Raw genomic sequence first — 23458 nt, 5'->3', positions numbered from 1 at the left:
GGAAAAGGGGAAGGAGAAAGGGAAAGAGAAACACATATTTTGTGTAGTTAATTAATGATCTAATGAACAGATGTCTATTAGATAAAATGAAGCAAAACACACTGACAATTAAATAGAAAAATCAGATGAAAGTTGAGTCATGTAATCCAAAGCAAAATAGTATTTCAAGAATGATGGTGTGAATCAGTTTTAAAGATACACATCACTGTTTGAGTAATATGCAACAGACAAGTGATATATGGGATTTAGTGACAAGTATAAAATATGATTCTAAAAACAGGGTAAATGCCTTAAGAAAGGAGAGTTAAGAAAAAATAAAATTAAACTTTGTCAGGGCCAACTCTTTACATGAGTCTTCCTATCACAGAAAATAAATAAGTGAGTTGACAGTGGCATATGTAGGACTAAGAGAAGCAGCATGTAGATCTAGTAAAGAAAATGATCAAACCGGGTGTGGCATCACACACTTGTAATTGCAGCACTTTGGGAGGCTGAGGGGGCACATCATTTGAGGTCAGTTTGAGACCAGCCTTGGCAACACAGTGAAACCCCATCATAATTAAAAATTCTAAAACTAGCCAAGTGTGGTAGTGCATGCCTGTAATATCAGATACTCAGGAGGCTGAGGCAGAAGAATCACCTGAATCCGAGAGGCTAAGGTTGCATTGAGCCAAGATTGTGCCAGAGACTCTCTCTGAAAAAAATTAAACTAAAGTAAAATAAAAAGAAAGGATCCTGCAGGTAGAGTGAAGCAGTAATGGTACAGAGAAAAAAAAATAATAAGCAAATCGGTGTTTTAAGAAGCTGAGAAATCCAAAGCAAAGGCAACAGAGTCATAACAAGCAGCAGTAAAATATATACACAAATCTACACAAGTTTTATTTTTGGTGGTGATTTCTCAGGAGAAAGAAACTCAAAAGAAAGTGTGAATAAGAAAGTTGTCACCATTGCTTTTGTAGAAAGAAAAAAAGGAGAAAGACCAACCACAACAAAATAATGTAAATCATACAACGTTAAGCTTTAGTGTTCTTCATCCCTTCCCATGGTGATTGTTTCCTCAAGAAATAATAGAAGCCAAATATTCAAAATAGAAGAAAACTTTAGCATATATTACTGTCTATGTATATTAAGCCAAGTTTATTTTAACTGTAATTCATTCTATTAAAATTTGTATTTTAAATTAACAAATATAAATATTTATGGGACACAAAGTGCTTTTATAATGCATGTATATATTGCAAAATAATCATATTGTGCTAGTTACCATATCCATTACCTCACATATATACCATTTCTTTCTTTGTGGTAAGAATATATAAACTCTATGTTTTAAACAATCTGTATTTTTGAGATAGAGTTTTGCTTCTGTTGCCCAGACTTGAGTGCACTGGTGCAAACTCAGCTCATTTCAACTGCCACCTCCCAAGTTCAAGTTATTGTCTTACTTCAGCCACTCGAGTAGCTGGGGTGAGATAAGCATGCCACCAAAGCTGGCTAATTCTTTTATTTTCAGTAGAGACAATGTTTCATTGTGTTGGCCAGGCTGGTCTTGAACTCCTGACCTCTACTGATCCTCCCTCCATGGCCACCCAAAGTGCTAGGATTTCAGACATGAGCCATCAAGCCTGTCTTTTTTTTATTAAACAATTTTGAAGTTGATATTTATTAACTGTGATCACCATTTGGTGCAAAGGATCACCAGAAATTCTTCCTGTATCACTGAAATTTTTTACCCTTTGATGAACACCTCTCCTTTCTCAATCCACTCTCATCACCACCCCACACTCCAATCTCCGACTATTTTTTGTGTGTTTGTAGAAAGATTCAGGGCCTTGCTGCATTGCCTAGACTGGAGTACAGTGACACAACTATGACTCACAGTGTCCTCAAACTTCTGACCTGAAGTGATCCAACCACCTCATCCTTCCATAGTGCTGGAGTGACAGGCATGAGCCACCACATCTGACATATTCACAGTTTGAATGAGTTCAACTTTTTTAGATTTTACATATAATTGTGATCATTCTATACTTGTCTTTCTGTGCCTCTCTTATTACACTAAGCATAATATCTTCCAATTTGATTCATTTGGTAACAAATAAATAAAAGATCAGCCTCCATTTTTAAGGCTCTATAGTATATCTCATTGTGTATATGTGCCACACTTTATCTGTTGATGTGTTGATGAGCACTTGGATTGTTACCATATCTTGGCTGCTATGAATAATGCTGAGATGAAAATAGAAGTGCAGATATCTCATTGACATGTTAATTTTATATCCTTTGAGTACATATTTGGAAGCAGAGTAGCTGGATTATGTGGTAATTCTTATTTTTAATTTAATTGTGTTTTTGAAAACTCAATTCTATAACCCCAAAAGTACAGACTACAAAAGCACAATGAAAAACAATTGGATCACATTACGTCAAACTAAAACGTTTCTGCACTGCAGAGGGAAAAGGGTGAAAAGAAAATGTTCACTGATAATGTATATGCTATATTACAAAAACTTACTAAATTTAAGGTATAGGTTCCAAAAATGTACTAGGTGAAAAATGTATTATGGTTATTTCTTCTGCCTAGTTTTTGGAGTCAGATCAATTTTGATTTTGTTTTGTTTAAAAAGTTGTAGAATTATATTTAAGAAAATAAAAATTATTAATGCATAGTCACATTAGAAAAATCAATTTCATTAGAAACTACTTCCAAGATTTTGTTGTTTATAATATTTTATGAGTATCTTTATAAAGTAACACTTACCCTCTTTACTCTTTGTTCTGTGAAAGTATATATGGATATTGCATACTCATTTATTGAAAATATCCAACCCTTCTCCATGAGTGATAGTAATTCCTCAGCTGCTTACTTTTATTCTTTTAACTGAATTTTCTCCAGATGCTTACACAATATCACTGTGCTTCTGAATAATTTTCAACATCTCCTGGCAATACTTTGCCTGACCATCTTGGTTGCAAATACTGACAGAAGAGGAGCATAAAGCCAATGGCTAATATGCAGGTTATGATGAGCTACACAGCAATTATTGAGTCACAAGACTTCAGTAAAATGTTCCCTACAAAGAACACAAATATCAATATTATTATTACATTTTCTAAAAACTGAAAGCTGTAGTGTAGATTGTATGGCCCACCTCTGTCCCTTATCAATTAATTCCTCATTTGACAGCTGCAGTTTCACTGCTGGCCAGCAGGAGAATTGATGGCAGCATATAACTAGCATGATTAAGATAAGCATCCATAGTTACCCACCAAACTGGAATTATTTTCTGTGTTGGGAGGAAGATGAGCTCCACTTTTCCAAAACTCCAGCCATGGTGTCAACAATAATACAAAATATAAGATTAATAGAACGTGCAAGCTCCCCTGTTTCAGAGATGCAGGGAAAAATGCCAGAGTCACTACATGTGAGATAATCACCAAGGAACGCCATATCATGACATAGGTGAATTTTACCACCTGTAGCTTAATGGCAGCAAAGACGTTGCCAGTGTGGATGGCCAGTATATTGCAGTGAATGGCACCTACACAACTGAGAAGAGGGAATATGTCATCAGCAATCATCATCAATGCTATTAAAGATAAACACAAAAATGTTAGAGAATAATTTTCATTAGCAATGGCCACTTTCTCTTTTAAACTTGCCATGTTAAGATATATTTCTCCCAACCCACCTCCTTCAGAAAATAATTTACTTAGAAGAAAGAAAAAAAAAAAAGAATTGTTATCTTTCCATTATCAGGGATTTAGTAAATATATGCATGCAAAACATATATTACACCGGGGAAAAACAAATAATAAGTGAATACACACCCAAATTTATAAATGTATATCCACATTCCCTCAAAATAAAATAACTGGAACACATGAAATTGGATAGAGACATTCATGTCTGATGCTATAAGGTGTGACATCACCTAGAAAGAAGTCTCAATTAAGAACAAATAAAATTACCTGAATTAGATCTTGAAAAAGTGGTTTCTTTTTTATAGAAACTTAGAGTGTAAAGTAGGAAATTACAGTGTAAAATGGGAGGCAAATGCAATATAAACTGTGTTTTAGACTATGGTGATAACAGGAAATCAGAAATAAGCTGTGGAGTTCAAGTAAATTCTGGAAGTGGAGCTGCCAGATTTTGCTGAGTGATGGAATACGAGGTACTAGAGAAGCAGAAAAATTAAAAGTTTTAGAAATTAAGTGATATGTGTGGTCATGTTTTTGTTTATGTGTATTTAGGTAATTTTATCAGAAAGTTTTTAAGAAGAAAATTAATTTAATTTTGACATTTTTATCCCAATAATTAGACTAATATGCACAAGGAAGAAAACCAAAATTATATACTAGTTGTATAATCAGTTCAAACAATCTTCTACTACATTCAGTTGAAAGAGTAAAAATTCATTTCACATATACAGGAGGGTTAAAATAATACAGTCTTTATACACAATGAAATGAAGACAGAAAGCAAAAAGAGGACAAATAGTCTTTACTCATCTAAAGTAATTATTCGTTTTCTAACACCATTTAGAAAATTACTATCGAGTCCATTTATTCCTTCAGGAATACCCAAAGAGAAACTCTAAAGCAATAACATTCTTAACTGCATTTATGAGAAATAAGACTGAATAAAAGGAAATGACCTAAAAGTTAAATTTTAGAAAGTAAATTTTAGCTGGGTGCAGTGACTCATACCTGTAACCCTAGCACTTTAGAAGGATGAGGTGATTAGATCACTTGAGCCCAACAAAAACAACAACAAAACACCAAAAATGTTAGCCAGGCATGGTGGCACATTCCTGTAGTCTTAACTATTCAGGAGGCAGAGGTGGGAGGCTTGCTTGGTCAAAGGAAGTAGGCATAGTACTTTTATTTGCCTGTCCCTTTACCCCAGCACTTTGGGAGATTGAAACTCAGGGGTAATCATGTAGACCAACCCCGGCAACAGATTAGAAATTATGACCTCAGCAGAATGGAGCTGAGTTACAGTCAATATTCCTGTTGATTGACTACAGTAACCTCAGACAGGAATAAAGTTCAGAGGGCAGGCCATGGAAGATACAGGCCTTGAGTGCACCCAGTGCTCAACTATGTGATGCAGGTGCAACCTGGCACTGAATCAACTTTGTCGGTCAAATTACTCCTGCCATGAAAGTCTGCTCATTAATGTTTCCCCTCATGCTACCAGGGCTGAAGCTATAGTAGGCTTAAAGACTTTAATTTCCTTCTTTTCATTGCCCTGAATCTCTGGACAGTCTTACTGTGGAAGAAAGCTTCCAAACAAAGACAAACTACAAACACCGAATTAGGCACATACATCACTGCACAGAAATTGAGGCATAGTCACAAGCATTAGGATCAATGAGAGAAACATGATGGCATCAAGTGGTTAAAATAAAGCGGTGGTGGTGACTGCCCCAAAAGAGATGGGCATGGACACATGGCCTGACAAGGAATTCAAAATACTTGTTTTAAGACAATGCATTGAACTACAGCAAAACACAAAGAATTCTGAAATTTATCAGAGAATTTACATAAGAGATTTTACACAGAGAATTTACACAGAGAACTTACACAAGAGATTAAAAAATGGGAGGAAAAAACAAACAGAAATCTTGAAGAATAAAACACAACAAAATAAAAAATGCAATTGACTTTAGTGACAATAGAAGTGGTCAAGCAGCAAAACTCACAGACAAGTCAATTCAAAATGTACAGTCAGGGGAGAAAACATAAATAAGATTCATGAGACTAATGGGATAACATCCAAAGAGCAAATGTATCAGACACTGGCATTTAAGAGTGTGGTAGAGCTGGGTGTGATGGCTCATGACTGTATCCTCAGCAATTTTGGGGGCCAAGGCAGGTGGATCATATGTTGTCAGGAGCTTGAGAGTAGCCTGGACAATATGGTGAAACAGTTTATCTATTATAATACAAAAATAAGCTGGGTGTATTGTTGGACATCTGTAATCCCAGCTACTCAGAAAGCTGAGTCAGGAGAATCACTGGAACTCAGGAGAATCACTGGAACCCAGGAAGTGAGTGTTGCAGTGACCACAATCACACCATTGCACTCCAACCTTAGAGAAAAGAGCAAACCTCCATCTCAAAAAAAATCACCATATTTCTTTAGGCAAAAATAGAAACACAACACACCAAAACCTATGAGATTCAACCAAAACAGTTTTAAGAGGGAAGTTATGGCAATAAATGCCTTCAACTACAAGAAGACATCAAATACACAACTTGATGTTTCAATGAAGGAGTTAGAAAAACAAAAATCTAAACTCAAAAGTAAAAAAAGAAAACAAAACAAAACAAAACAAAACAAAACAAAAGAAAACAAAGCCCCTTATAAAGGAAATCAGAGCCATAAAAGAGATACCATAATTGATACCCAGAAGCAAATTAATGGTAAGAAATCAAATCAGCAATAAAAGGTCACCTATTAAAGAAAAGCCCTGGACCTGATGTATTCACTGCTGCATTCTACCTGCCACAAAAAAGAAACTACTGCCGCTTTTTTTTAACCTAGTCAAAACATAAAACAAAAAGGAAGATATGGGAACTGTTCCAACTCATTCCATTGGGATGGCATTATGCTGATTACAAAACCAGACAAAGATACAAGAAAAAAGAGAAAACTATGCGCTAATATATCTGATAAACATAATGTAAAAATCCTCAATAAAATACTGGGGAAATGACTTATAATGACCATTTAGGAAATCATTCACCATGATCAAGTGAGATTACAGGGATGCAGGAATGTTTTAATATATTGGAATCATTAAATGTCATACATCACATCATCAAAATAAAGAACAATATCTGTGCAGTCATTTCAATAAGTTAAAAAAGTTTTGACAAAATTCAACATTTTCACAATAAAATCTCTTAACAAATTATGCATGGAACAACTGTAACTCAACACAACAAAAGACATAGAACCAAATAACCAGATAATGCCATATATACAAACCTTTAGCTAATATTACACTCAAAGGGAATTAAAAGATGAAAGCTTTTCTGAGAAGATCTGAAGGAAGACCAGGATGTTCATTTTCACTACTTCTACTAATGTAATAATAAAAGACCTTAGCCAGAACTATTAGACAAGAGAAAGTAAGAAAAGCTACCCAAATTAGAAAGAAAATAGTAAAATTGTGCATATATGCTAATGACATACTATCGAAATCCTTAAACACACAAGTAAAAAGTAGTTAGAACTAATACAGAAGGTAAGTAAAGTTTCAGTTTACAAACTCAACATATAAAATTGCATAGCATTTCCATACACTAACAGCAAAATATCAAAAAAACCCCAAAAATTTAAGAACACAATGTTATTCATAATAGGTATGGGGGATAAAAGGGAGTAAATTTAACCAAGGAGATAAAAAAAATCTGCGTTTGAAATCTATGAAACACTAATAAAATGTTAAAATGGCATACATAAATGGAAAGATATTTATGTTCATTGATAGGAAAAAGTAATATGGTTAAAATGTTTATATGATCCAAAGAAGTGCACAAGTTGAATGCAGTCTCTATCAAAACACCAATGGCATTTTTCACAGAAATTGAAAAAAAATGCTAAATAAATATGAAACCACAAAAATCGTGAATAGCCAGAGCTATCCTGAAGACGTCAATGGGGTTGGGGATTGAATCCATAGAACTGGGGATGTCACAATGTTATAAACCAATACAATAGAACACACTGAGCAAAAATAAATCTACGCCTGTATAGCCAACTGATATTCTGCAGAGGTGCCAAGAAAACAAAATGAGGAAATGTCAGTCTCTTCAATAAGTGGTGCTGGGAAAACAGGACAGCTATATGCAGAAGAACATAATTAGAACCCTATCTCTCACCAAATACAAAAATTAACCCAAATGGATTAAAAAGATTAGTGCAGTGGAGTGCCCCTATAATTTTAGCTACTCAGGGGTTCCAGCAGGGAGGATCACCTAAGCCTAACTGTTCAAACCTATAGCATGAAACACTTAATGCCACTGCACTCTACACTAGGTAATATAGTGAGACCTGACCTATAAGAATATATATTTTAAAACATTTAAAATTAAAGATGTAATGACAACACCAATCTGTGAAACTAGTAGAATAAATCACAAAACACATTTAATGACCTCGGTCTGGGCAAGAATATTTTTTGGATAAGACTTCAACAACGCAGGCAAAAAAAATGCACAAACAGAAAAGTGAGGTTACATCATACTAGAAAAATTCTTTACAAAAATAAAATAAAATAAAATAAATCACCAGACTAATATAATGAGAGCAAATATTTTCCAACTGTCCATCAGAAAAGGGGTTAATCAAAATGTACAAGGAAATAAAAACAGATTTAAAAGAACAAGAAAATAATAACCCAATTAAAAATATGTATCTTCTGTTTACCAAAGAATACATATACACAGCTAACAGGTGTAGTGTGTGTGTGTGTCTTTTGCTGTGTGTATATATATATATATACACACACACACTATATATAAATATGTCAACATTTCTCATCATCACAGAATTGCAACCTCTACCTTCCAGGTTCAAGTGATTCTACTGCCTCAAACTCCTAAGTAGCTGGGATTACAGGGGCATGCCACCACACCCAGCTACTTTTGTATTTGTAGTAGGGGTGGTTTCACCATGTCATCAAAGCAGGCCTTGAACTGCCACCCTCAGATGATCTGTATGCCTTGGCCTTTAAAAGTGCTGGGATTAGAGGTGTGAGCCACCATGCTCAGCCTATTGCAAAAAATTTAAGAAATGTATAAAATTTCTTAAATTAACATTGTAACAAAGAAAAATTTTGCCAGGCATCATGGCACATGCCTGTAATCCCAACACTTTGGGAAGCCAAGGTGTGTGGATCGCTTGGTCGGGAGCTTGAGACCAGACAGGCCAATATAGTGAAACCCCATCTCTACTAAAAACACAAAAATTCGCTGGGCTTGGTGGTGTGAGCCTGTAGTCCCAGCTATTTGGGAGGCTCAGGCAGGAGAATCCCTTGAACCTGGGAGTTGGAAGTTGCAGGGAGGTAAGATCACACCACTGCCCTCCAGCCTGGGTGACAGACACTGTCTCTAAACAACAACTACAGCAACAAAACTAGGTGTGTTTTTACTACATGGAGATTTATTGGTTCTAATATTTTCAAGTGTCTTATTTATTTGTTGAGCTTTCTGGCTAATGTATTGTTCATTTTTTTGTTGTTTCTGCCTAAGTCCTTCTCTTTCAGGAGATTCAGTCAATTAAACTTAAATTTTCTCCAGATTATGGCCCAAAATCACTTCATGCATTATCGCTGGTATTAATGCCTTGGCTTTGCAGGAGGGTTTATTACCCTGCTGGTGTCACTAATGGCCTAGCTATTACCATTTTTTATTTGAATAGAAGATTAAATCATGAGATTGCACATTTTTGCAGTGTTTATAAACTTCTGCACTTACCTTTTAAAGAAAGGTAATACTTACCCCAATGACTCCTTATTCTATAAAATGTATATATTTTTTATACATTTTACTATCTTGGAAGTCTAAATGCAGATCTGAATGAAATTAGTTCTTACAAAATTTATAGTACTCGTGAAAATCAGTATAGTAGCAGACAGAAGTCATATGGAAATGAATTGTTTAGCTCCATTTTTGTATTCTAAGTCACAGCTTTGAATTTAAGGATGAGTAGAAAATCTACTACTAACATGTTAAAACATATGAGTTGACAAATAAAACTTGTGAGATTATTTTTGAGTCATACTCTCTTCTCTCTCACTCTACCCTCATTCCTTAATGTAAGTTTATATTCATATCACTCATTACTATTTAGAATGCCCGTTAAGTTGAATGAGAATAATATTAAAAGGAGCAGAAAAAACCACTAACTAAATCCCATTTTCATTTTTTAAAAACTGTCAATATATTATGACTGATAAAAATTGAATAGGAAAATTTTCAAAATTGTGAAAACTAAACAAAACTAAACAGGGATGCATTTCACTTAGAGGAACAATGATTACCCAATCCTTAATCTTGTTAGTGAACAATTTGTATTCTATTTACTTGTTGGAAACAGAATGAGAGATATTTGTATCACTTACCTCACTGTAGATCCTAAAGGAAGAACGTGCCAAAAAAAGTAACGCGGCTTTATTTCTTCTAAAGTCTTTTTTGAAAAACATTAGGGTAATTTTATCCAAAAGTACTTACACAGTAATAAAGTTCATGGCAAATGATATCAGAATCTGTCAATAGCTTTTCACTTAATTTCAGATATATACAATGCATAGGTGCCTCACCACAGCACCGAACAGTTGAGCAGAGAATGCTGAAAGTAAAGCTCATATGGTGTGTGTGCCCAAGGACCATTTTTTCTTCCAAAGATGAAACTCCTCTTGTAATTTCTTTATCAGTCTCTTCAAACACGGTGTCCATTCTTAGCATGCTGCTAATTCAAACTCTTCTTTTCAGTGAATCCAGTATAGTTCCGTATCAAATCCAAATAGAAGAAAACAAGATTCAGTATAATTCACTATTCATGGAAAATGTAAAAAGGTAAATATGGATCACTAATCACAATAAAAAAATATATATCTGGTTTCGGAAATATTGAATCACCATTTGACATAATGCAGTCAATTAAAGCATTTGACATAATTTAGTCAATATGTCAAATAAATTGACATATTATTTCTTCAGCAAACATTGTTTCAAGGAAATAGACAATAAAACTACTATGAGGACTTAACTACCTCTTAACAACAAGATGATTGTCCTGTCTTCAAGTAGTAAGAAGAAAGGGATATATTTCTCATAAGTTTTCTTTTTGTGCTCTGCAGCCAGTGTCTGCTGCTGACATTGACTAAAACAAAACCGTACAAGGTCTAAGCCAAGTGCAACTGTGATGACACTAAGAAAACTAACAAGCAGATTTTTCTGATTTGGAAAGGACTACAAAACAGTGAGCTCTTTAAGTTCCACTTATTGTTAGATGTTGGTCATTTTGCATTTAAAATACTGTTTCTTGGCTTGATGCTATGAAATTATTAATCAAGTAAAGTTTCAATTTAAATAGAAAGGAAATCCAGACTTTGCATGGTTATAGAAGATGTAAATTCTGTTTTGTTGGGGGAGGGTATGAAGAAGCTCATATTAGGTTCTTTCTAGACAAACTATCAGATAAATTAATGATACATTGTGAAGATCAATTAGTCATTATCGGTGGGAAGCAATATTCAACAAAAATGAATAGAAAGGAAGATAAAAGGCAACAGTACTTTTAAAAGTAAATTACTTGATTTACTTTTAAATCAAGTAAATATTGGAATGGAATTTAGACAGAAAACTTTTCTGGCTAAAAATTCTATTAATATAATAAAAAGGCATGAAATGTGTAAGAATATAATGCAAATTAACAGAGACAGAACATAATATTTCCCCAGAAGATGTTGGTCATTTGTTAAAATATATCAATGGGAAAAATAGAAGTAGTAGTTTAAAAAAGTGGGAGGGAAGAATCAAGAAGTTATCTATTTTATTTTTATTTGATAAGATGTTCATTTCCTGAACTTTCTTTGCATTGCTTTTATTCTCATAACATACCATAAACATCCTTTCCTCCAATTTGTTAAGTTTTATACTGTAGAGTATTAAATTCCTCAACTGCTGTTGTTTATTATTCTGATCTAAATCACACCTTTAACTATATGCACGTATTTATTCAAAGACAAAAAGCTTTATCACATTTTAAAATACATCCTCCTGGACACAACCCATCAATGTGATTGATCGTTTCCTCTTTCATGTAATTTCTTTTATTCTGTTCTTCACTGCCCTGATTTTCTTATCACACATATATAAAAACTCCATATTTTACGATCCACAACAGAAACTGTCTCTTTTGATACTGACATTTTTCTCTGCTTTTAATTTCAACAGAGAATTTCTATTAGGTATTTTCTTTCCATCAGTTCATATTTCTGTCTCACGTTTTATCCCACAACAATGAAGTCACAGTCCTTTCTCAAAGACCATCAGTGACACACTAATTGCTAAATTTAAAATGTTATATTGAATTTCAGGTGAACTTTTTTCTATTGATAATATGCCCTCACTTGAAAATTCCACTTACCTTACCAGTCAGGCACTCATCCCCAACAGTCTACCAAATATACTATACTTAAAATAATCAATTTTTTGCCAAATATTATATATATATATATTTTTAATTTCTTGTCTTCGTTGTTTGTTTGTTTACTGAGACAGGGTCTGTCTCTGTTGTAAAAGCTGGAGTGCAGTGGTGCAATCAAGAACTCACTGCAGCCTCAAACTCCCATGCGCAGATGGCATTTCCTCATCAGCCTCCTGGGTGATTGTGACTATAGGCCACCCAGACTAGCTAATTTTGGTAGAAATGGGGTCTCTCCCATGTGTCGCAGCCTGGACTTGAGTTTCTAGGATCAAGCCATCTGCCTGCCTCAAGCTCCCAAAGTGCTAGCATTGGAGGTGCAAGTCACCAGGCCTGGCCAAATATGAGTTACTTCTTATTCACCCTCTTCCTGGAACTATTCCTGATAAATTTGTTCTCAATCTCCCAGTTATCTCTTCCTGTATGATGGATTTCTGAATGGTACTATGAGTCCCAAATGGTTATCTCCAGCCATTCTCTTACCAAAGACCAAATCATATATGGCTGTATTGCACATACTCATGTTTAACAGGCAATTTGATCTCAAGGCTATACACTGAATTCTGGTGCTCCTTCCAAACAACTTCCCCCAAGTGTATCCCATTTCATCTGATAGTAATTACATCCTGTTGCAAAGGCCTAAATCTATAAGGTCATTCTTGATGCTTTTCTTTTCATCTACTCATTTCCATTAATCCTCAAATTCTGCATGTTTTCCTTCTAAAACAGGTCCAGAATCTAACCACTTTTCCCTATTTTTCCTGCTGTCACCCAGATACAGGTTATCCACATTTCTCATCTGATTAACTCAGCCTCTTTACTGATCTCCTACCTTCCACTATTACAAGTATTACACTATCAGTACTATTACAACTAGGTGAATTATATCTCAGATACTATAAAATTAACCATTTTAAAGTACACATTCAGCGATTTGCAGGATATTCCCAATGTTATGATACCATCACTATTATTTAAACATAGAAAGTTGCCCTTACCTTAAAAAGTAACTCTACCTATGAACATTCAATACCAGCTCCCCTTTTTCCTAAGCTAAAACCATGGTCTTTATAATGTAACAAACAACCATATATTATTTTCTTCTTATTTTCATTTGCATATCTTCTTCTACCATCCTCTTTCTTGTTCAGAGCCTCAGTATACACTGTGACTTCAGCGGTTTTGTGCTCCTTGTTGTTTCAAGAAGTTTGCTCAAATCTCCTTTGAGCTTATGCTATTCACTTGCTTATAAATGAACCCAAAATCCTTATCCTTCTTACATAAAAATAAAATCACTAGATATTGTCACTACTTTCCCCTAAAGTGAAAATGTAAGTTCCATCAGTACATGGATTTTTGTCCTTGCTCAGGTGAACTGGCATAAACAATACTTGATGTATTCACAGTTAAATTGATCTTTTCTTATTTATTTATTTATTTATTTATTTATTATTTTTGGCACGTGAGTGGGTTGAGATTTAATCTTTCTCTGTTGCTCAACCTGGAGTGGCAGGATCTCAGTTCACTGCAACCTCTGCCTCTCAGGTTCAAGCAATTGTCCTGAGTCAGCCTCCTGAGTAACTGGGACCTCATGCCTCTGCCAGCCTATCTGGCAGTTTTTTTTTTTTTTTTTTGACATTTTTAGTACAGACTGAGTTTTGCCATGTTGGCTAGGCTGACCTCAAACTCCTGAATTTGAATGCAATATATTATATAGACAAAGGAATACTTAGGGAGTTTTTAAATTATAAAGCTGTTTTTGTTCATTAATAAGAGATTACTTTGAAAGTGTATTTTCATTTAGAAAAAAATTAACTCTTTTTTAAGTTTGTTTTTGATCAACTAGTTTAACATTTTATTAGCTACCAGGTATATATTTAAAATCATTTATGTCAGACAATATTAAATTAAAAATATATGTATTTCTTAAGTGTTCCCCTATACTTGGTGTTGGTAACTAAACTGAGTTTTATTGAATCATATGTTAAAAAATACTGAAACCTTAGTGTAAAAAGAAGCCAAATTTAATGGCACAAAATATTTATATTTAAAATGTATTCATGATAAATATTTTAATAAACCAAGCCTTGAAGTTGCTTAATGTTATTTTATTTAAATTCTAAGAGAGGTATGGCTTTAAAAATCATAATATGAGAAGAGAAATTTTGAGCGCATTGTATTACTTCTAAATATCCACCTCTGTCCAACAAAGTAAGTAGTAATGTTCAAATCTTACACAGAACAGAAACTCAGGGTGTGAAGTCATATAAGTAAATTAACAAATGATAACAAAATTTAGTTCATTTCAAGAGAAAACTGAGGTTTAAGAATACAATTAACAACACATTCTGTACTGATCTTTAATTGGAAAATGTGAAGTTATATTTGTTTATGTTTTTATCTGTGTGAGTGTATTTTCTAACACATTGCAGAATTTTCTAGCTAAACTCACTGCTAAAAAGGGTAGAGCTTTATTTGTCTTGTGGGATCTATGTAGAAAGAAGAGTTTCCTTTATAAAAACACATTTTTTTGTTAATTTATTTACAGTTGCATTGACATAGTTAATGTATATAATCAAAAAATTTTTGTAAACAAACAAATTTTTTAAAAAAACCAAACAGATATAATGTCATTAAAATATGGACATAAGGGATCTGTAGTTAAAAATCTGAATAGTCACTGGATTTGCTGTTAATATCAAAATTTAAAATATTCATTCAAAGATGGCTGTATTGATAAATGAGTTGTTGTTAATATTAATTTGTCACTTGATGAAAAGAAAAGTGGACAGAATCATTTTCATACTACAAGCATTATTTTTTCTTCTTATCTCAGGTTGTCAGCACTTTTTGAGTGGGAATATCTGCTCTCTGTTAGATCTCACCCACCAGAAAAACTTGTGGGACTCAAAAATACTGGTGCTACTTGTCACATGAATTCTGTGATCCAACAGCCACATATACTATATTATATATATTATATATACATTATATATAATATATTTTATAATATATAATTATATATTATAAAATATATTATTATGTAAATCCATATATTTTATATAAATCTATATATAGTATTAATTATATATTATATATTATATAATATATTATATTATTATATATTATATATTATATACTATATTATATATAGTATAAACTATATATTATATATATATAATTTATGTATATATATAGTTTCCACCAGAAACAGTATTCTTGCAATTGAATGCATAGGTCAAAATATAGACAATGATTTTTTCAAAGATGAGAAGCAGAACGGTTAGGTAAATTCTAATTATTAATTTTTATTACTTTGAAGATTCTGATAGCAGCTACTGTTTTTCTCTCAGAAATTACTGTACTTTAAAAGAATTATGCAGGAAGATCTTCTTCATAATATGGCTAAAATCTCTGAGATACTATGACTGACATATTTATGTTATCTCTTTCATAAGCTGTGCTTTTTCTAAAATTCTCTCTATATTTTTCTCAAATGAGAGCTTTTTCTGCTAAAGAAACAAATTTCTTCTTCAAATTAGGTCATGTGAACTTGTAAAAAATATTAGTTAAGGATTATTATCAAACTGCCTATGAAAGATATTCATTTGAATATAAAGCGGTAAAAAAGTTAGATCATAGTGGTAGGTCACCTATTTAGGATACATCTCCAAATAAGAGAATATGGGATACCTAAATTTTGGTAATGTTTATACTCGAGATCTTTATTATTGTTATTTTTTTTTTTACTTTTCTGTACAGATATTGATAGAAACTAAATTTAAAAAATAGAATATTATAACTGTAGTAAATGGTTCTACAATTTCTTCTCTTTTTCCTTTCAGTGGGCAGAAATAGTTTGTCTTTTGGCTACTAGTTTCTCAGCACTTATCATATATAGGATTACAAAACACACACTTTCTTTCTCTTTGCTAGATCCAGTAAATTATATCATCCTAGCATCGTAGTCGTGGTAGCTTTACTTTTAGTAGAGTCTTCATATGGGATGTTCACTAATACTTCCTTAACAGCCACTATGGGAAGAAAAATTGTAATGTAAGTTCCGGTACTATAGCCCTTATGACTCCTAGGGTGTTGAATTTAACACATATAGTGTTGGTTAATCATACCAGCAAGAAGCAAATGAAACAGACAGAAAATAAAATTGCAAATTAGATATCTCACCTTTGTACTTGGTTGCTTTTGCTTTATGTTGTCTTGGCAACATTCTGTGGAACATATATCTGCCTTGTTTCTTTTTCTATGCAATCAGCTTCTCCAAGGCAGGACATAGGTATTGTTTCTTTCTTTGTCACAAACCTAAGACACAATTAAAAGCTTACAGAAATTTCTTAGATACTTGTAAACAAACAGTATTTTGATTTATGGCTACAAACATCTTTTGAGTTTTGGAGCTTCTGTCTATGCTCCCCTTCCTTCCACAACTATGGTTAATAGGCATATTTATTGAGTGTTAGTAATTCTGATTTAATCATGTAAATAATCTTATGTAATTTGGAAAATGCATTATTCTCAAAAGAAAATTCTGAATCCTAGAAAGACTATGTAACTTACTCCCCAATCTGTACTTATTCCCCCAAAGTTACTCATGGCAGAGGACTCACTTGTCTTTACTAATGCCCACTTGACCAAACTTTACTGTATTACATCCAGTGTATATTATTATTTTATTACTCTTTTATAATAACTTTTCTGTGAACTCAGTTATAATAGTCCATGTTTGAAATAAGCAATAATCATAAAAATTAATAAATAAATTAAGTGCTTTGAAAATTAGGAGCCCAAACAGTATATCACTTTATTCAGTAACATTTGGTATTTGTTGTAACATCTTTCCTTGTATTTATAAAGTTAAATTAGTGCATTACTGATTTCTTTTGGCTTTAATGTTGGTACCCAAGATAATTTACTAGAATAGTTTTATTAATTTGAAGACAAACCAAAGCTAAGTAAGATAAGAGATAGAAAAGAGTACAATATTAATGTCCTAAGACAGCCTCAAGACATCTTTGTTCATTTAGCTGTTTCCAAACTACAGTCCTATGTACCCAAGGAATTTTGGTAACAGTTAAGGTAAACTTTATGAAAGTGATTATTTCAGTTTCATAAAAACCTCAATAAATTGACTAAACAATACTCAGAAAAAGGCTTCATATAAAGGACATTATGTTAAGTGAAATTAGCCAGGAAATATAAAGACAAAGATTGCATCTTTTTATTTATATGTGAGAAATAACAAAGATGATCTCACGGAGGTAGAAAATAGAATGACAGATTATTATAGACTGTGAAAGATATTGAGCAAACAAATAAGTGAGTTAGTTGATGGGTAAAAAATACAGTTAGAAGGAATAGGTTCTAAAGTTTGATTGTATAGGAGGGAGAATATAGGTATGAATAATTTGTTATAGATTTCAAAATAACTAGAAGTTTAGATGTGGAAAGCTGTTTACACAAATATGTCAGTAATAATTTAAGGGGTGCATTAAAGAAGGACATGTTGATTTCCATTTGAAGAATCCTCTCCAGGATGATTGGGAGGTGATTAGAACCAGGAAAACATGATGCATTCACTTGAGGTAGCAAACTTATAGAGATGCAACAGTAATACAGAGATAAAATTAATCTACACATATTTCTCTTACACTCTCTAAGGAACAGAAATTCCAAAATCTAAGTCTAGGCCAGAAGAGAAACATAGACTGCAAATAACAATAGGCCAACTAGGAAGGGCCATAACATAGTTGGATTACAATGTACCAACACCAGTAGCCCTAATGGTGTATTTATAAGTCTTGACTAAGGTAGACTGCATTTTGCATTCATAGTGGTTGATGCTACTGCTTATCTACTATAAAAAGATAAAAACATAGTATATTCTAACCAATTTGAACAAACAAATTGCTGTTCCTCAAGCTACACAACACACTTCATATCCTATTGTTTCCAACAATGGGTGTTGAGATATTACATCAAATAAAAAATTATATGAATTATTTAAAATTAGAAGGCGATTATATCTTCAGTAAACCCTATATCTAACAACAAAAGCTTTAAAATAATATAGAAATACACTAGGAGACTTACTGCTTTCAAGGAAAATTTTGACTGGCTAGCAAAGCAGTCAGAAATCTTGGCACAATGGTGCTTCAACGTACTGTGGATTCTGATAATATGCACTTCACTGGAATAAGATGAAACCAAATTTTAGAGGCATCACTTAATAAATTCTACCACAAAAGTGCTCCAAGCACAAATATATAATCTACTATGCTTCACACATTGTGACATATGAAAATTGTGCATATTGGTTTTAATATTTTAGAATTTCTATTAAAATCTATCCATATTCTTTATCTCAACAAGAAATTAAACTATCAAACATTAAATGTGAAGAATGTGTAGAATTAAAATCTTATTGTTTTTACATTTTTCACCATTTTATATTTTTTCTGGTGATAAAAAATAAGGTTTCTGAGCAATACAGCTGTTATTCTGGGCAACTGTTGTAATTTAGGTAATTCCATCCCTTGGCTACATGAACTTGATGGGAAGTCATGCTAAATGTTACAGCACAAGACAAGCTTTAAATGATTAACCTGGCCGGGTGCAATGACTCACCACCTGTAATCCCAGGACTTTGAGAGACCGAGGCGGAGGTGGGTGGATTGTGAACTCAGGAGATCCAGAACACCCTAACACAGTGAAACACTGTCTCTACCAAAAATACAAAATTAGCCAGATGCATGCCTGTAATCTCAGCTACTTCGGAGGATGAAACAGGAGAATCACTTGAACTCGGGGGGTGGAAGTTGTAGTGAGCCAAGATCACAAACATTGCACTTCAGCCTAGGCAACAAGAGTGAAACTCTATCAAAAGAACAAATGAAAGAAAAGAAGAAAGGGAGAAAGAAAGGAAAGAAATAAAGAAAGGAAGGAAGGAATGTAGGAAGGAAAAGAAATGGAAAGAGAATGGAAGGGGAGAAAAGAGAAAAGAGGGAAGAAAAGAGAAAAGAGAAAAGAAAACTGCATTACTCACATTGTGGCTAGTCTTCCCAGAATATTTTAACACGATTTTTTTTTTTTTAACTTAGAAGTGCTCATGAATGGATTGTATTTATATTTTTGGTCAGTATTTGTTCTTTACAGTAAATTTCATATTAAAGCTGGTAAAATCGTTAAGTTTTACTGCCACTGGATTTTGAGAAAGACTAAATAAATTATGCTCTTATTGAAATATCACACATTTTTATGAACTAGGACAAGGTAGCACCTAATTACAAAGAAAATATCACAAGGGTAAAATAAAACATGATCCCACTTAAACTATTCTTCCTCCGATCATCTTGCCATAGCTGTCCTAGAAATTTTTTTTTTAATTTGCAGTCACAGCTGATAAGTTACAAAATATGTAATAAAATAATAATTGAAGACCATATAAGTAAATCATCAAAATGAGTTTTGAAAAAGAAAATTATTATTATTATTATTTAACCTGCTGATACATAGAGCCTGTTGAATGAGGATATAATGGAGCATCTTCTGTTGGAGAGGTCTTATGCCCATCTAAAACATCATGGTCAACTGGCTCCAAATTCTAAATATTTAAAAAGATTGACAATTTGATTATAAAAGTAACTTTATAACTTATATTTTATTTTCTTCTTTAGAATAAACTTTTAAGAAATGCAAGAAAGCTGACAGCTATAACATCTTTACAATTCCTGCAAATGATTTATAATTTAGGGAAAAATTCTGAATTATTTTAGCTACATAGTTTTTAGCCCATTTCACACAAGCTGCTTCCAAAAGGAAATTACTTTTTAAGAACAAACAAACCATTGCTAATCATTTCACAAAATAAATATTTTTAAGGGCAATATTAATACATAAACATTGGCTTACACATTTAAAAATTACTTCTCTTTCTCCCAGATATAGTTGCTGAACTTTGGGGTCTTCCCCCAGCCACCTCATCTAGACAAAGTTCTCAAGCATTTGCAAGTGTCATCCTAGCACTATTTGATTTTTCTAAATAACAATTTGATGTTTTATTGTTTTTTACTGGAGGACAACAATTTTTGTAGGCATATTTAATTCTTTCCAGTATATGGTTCCCTTTCAATTTTCTACATACACTAAATGACTCAATTTTCTTTCTTTTTTTTTCCCATGTGAAAGCACAAACACAATCCTTCACTTCCACAAATTATGCAGTTGAGTTTCCCACATTTGGGGAAATTTCATGGGTCAGCCCATCTAGAGTGCAATAGATCCGCCTTGCCTTGGGAAAGCCACCTTCGTGATCATGGTGTCTCCCCTGGCAGGGAAGTATCCATTTTCTTTTTAAGACTTCCATTAGCCTTCGAAAGAAAATACAAATATAAATGTAATAGAATTCAGAATAATTTTCAGTATCAGCTTAAAATGTTAATTTCAATCATCCATGATTATTCTTTTCTAAAAGAGTTCTTAATTCTGACAGAGGCTTCTACAAAATTGTAAGAAAAAACACTATGATAAACAATGAAATGACTGCTAAATAAACCTACCATACATTTTATGCACTGATATACTCATTTTTGATAGTGACTCTTACAGTGTTCTATTGTATATAACAGCCATTCTCGGTCTTCTGGAATTTTATCATGTGCACTATGATCTTTAAAAATAAGCAGAAGAAAATAATTTATAATATGTAGTAGTAGCTAATATTTTACTGCCTAATATGTGTCATTCAGAACAAGTTTTTGAGGTAATCTAATCAATATCAGTTAGTTTCCTAAGCGGGTAGCATTAGTAAATCCATTTAACAAATAAAATATCAATTACAGTTAGAACAAATACTTCACCAATTGTTACAGATTTAGCCAGTTGAGGAGCTAGTTAGCAATCTGACCCAAATATCTGACCTCTTGGTGTATGACCAATTTAAAATATTTTGGTTAAATATACTATCCATGAATTACTACAAGCGAATTAAAAACTGTAATGCTATATTACTTTTCACAGTTCTTTTTTTTATTCTATACTTAAGATTATGCTCCATGGCCCAGGCTGGACTACAGGGACAAGATGATAGCTCATAGCTCAATGAGGCCTCATACTCCAGGGTTCAAGGAACACTCCTGCCTCAGCCTTCCAACTACTTGGGATTAGACAAATGCACCACCATGTCCCACTCACCTCATTATTTTTACTAAATGTGAGTAGCATTTTATGACTTCCTTTTTAAAGAAAAAACAAAACTTACTTGGTTTTTACTCATTTCTTAGAGACCACATTTTAGAATGTAAAGCTAGAATCCCATGATAATAAAACAGTGATATTAATTGGCAGTACAAAATTGATTTCATTTCTGACAGTAAAAGAACACACACGATGAGTACAACAATTTTCAATGGCAACAATAAAAATTGCCTGATTTACTAATGATCAGTCATTTTCTTTCACAGCTGGCTAAATTGCAACATATTTACACTGCCAACTGTTTACTGTTCTTAGGAGTCAATATTAAAAATCACAAAAAAGACCTCTGTCTTTTTTGTCATTACCATGACAGATAAATAAAATAGTTTTTTTCTCTCTACTATGTATCTTATTTAATAAAATGATATTATATTCCAAGTCAGAGTCCAGGTTTTTTTTCTTTTTGCCATAGGAACATCTATAATATATATTTCTTTTGAAAAAGGTAATTTTTATAATCTAATTTCAGGTAAAGAATAACATGGATAGGCTTCTTCTAACACTTAAACAATACACATTTCATATTCTTATTCTCTTAAAAATTATAATAAAGTGAAAATCATGTCATTTGCCACATTATTAATAGTATCAAAAGTTTTCATGTGAAATTTGGATTAATATTATCTTTGCCTATATTGTTATCTGCTGCCTTGAACAGTGTTGGTACTCAGCAGATGCTGATATATATCTGTTGAACACTGCCTATTGAATAGACTAAATGTTCATTAGACAAAACATTTCAAGCCTACCTTAATAAAGAGAATAATAAATTTATACATGAAACCCACATTAATCCACATCAACTATATTCCACATTATGTCAACATGTATACCTTTACTGTAAACACCTCCTTGGATGAGATGAGGCTAAGATGTGATCTAGCCTTACTTTAGAGCAAATAGAAGAAGTTACATAATAAACAATATATGAATACAAACAATTTTTAAAATGGTATAAATTAAATTTCATTGATAGGGAACTCAATGTCATTCGTGCAACATTAATTATCTTCTTGAAATCTATGATGGTGGACCAAAGAACAATTAGAAAATTTTAATTGTTAAAATCTAATATTTCAGTTGTTTTAAATTTAAAATTATCTTTTGCCTTTAATTATTGTGTTCTACAGCTTTTTAATTATTTTATTATCAGATTTTCAGTGTGCTTATTATAATGTCTATTGAGTGAAAATTGTGTGTTTGTGTGTGGGCATGTGTGTATAGAATTTCCAGATATATAGTCTGATTGTTTCTAGAAACCTATAACAATAAAACTTTGAATCTCCTTGGGCAACTAATTAGTTGGGCAACTAATTCTGGTGCAATTCTTAGGCTTATTTTACTGCAGATGACACAACTAAGAATTCTAGAAGAATGCTAAAGATTTGTGTTTAGCACAAACATAGTTCTTTAAAATTATAATTTTTCTCGAAACCAGTCTGGCCACGATTGTGAAACCCCATCTCTTCTAAAAACCAAAAATTAGCCAGGCATGGTGGCAAGCACTTGTAATCCCAGCTACTCAGGAGGCTGATGCAGAGAATTGCTTGACCCCAGGAGGCAGAGGTTTCAGTGAGCTGAGATTCCACTCCTGCACTCCTGTCTGGGTGAGACAGCAAGAATTCCTCTTACACACACATGCACACACACACACAAATAATAGTAATAAAAAATAAAAAAGAAATAAAGCTCTTTTTCTTACATACTGATAGTCTAACTACTTAGATCCTACAGACTGCCTTTGGATAACTTAATGTTGTCTGCCATGACAACATTAACTTTTCCAAAAAAGTTTCCATTCTATGACATTACTTTCTATGACTGTTTTTCATTGTTACTTCTGTAGCAACACATGTATGCTTTTAGATGATTCCAAATTCTGGACATATGTATCCAACTCCCCATTACAATTTTTTATTTAGTGTCCCATATGTTTAAAATGCAACCTGCTCAAACAAGTTC

The 23458-nt window shown here is 32.9% G+C and overlaps 1 non-coding gene and 1 pseudogene across 1 annotated transcript; both read right to left on the bottom strand.

Annotated features, from left to right (window-relative positions):
* Positions 1 to 3113: 3113 nt before the first annotated feature.
* On the bottom strand, positions 3114 to 3666 carry LOC129025722 (testis-specific XK-related protein, Y-linked-like; annotated as a pseudogene).
* A 16756-nt stretch (positions 3667 to 20422) lies between these two features.
* LOC129025993 (U1 spliceosomal RNA) lies at positions 20423 to 20582 on the bottom strand. Its single transcript, XR_008497378.1, has one exon. It is a non-coding gene; the product is annotated as a U1 spliceosomal RNA (small nuclear RNA).
* Positions 20583 to 23458: the final 2876 nt, after the last annotated feature.

Source organism: Pongo pygmaeus, chromosome Y (assembly GCF_028885625.2).
Source record: "Pongo pygmaeus isolate AG05252 chromosome Y, NHGRI_mPonPyg2-v2.0_pri, whole genome shotgun sequence".
NCBI lineage: Eukaryota > Metazoa > Chordata > Mammalia > Primates > Hominidae > Pongo > Pongo pygmaeus.
The sequence above is the reverse complement of the archived record's forward strand: the minus strand, read 5'-3'. Positions and strand labels throughout refer to the sequence as shown.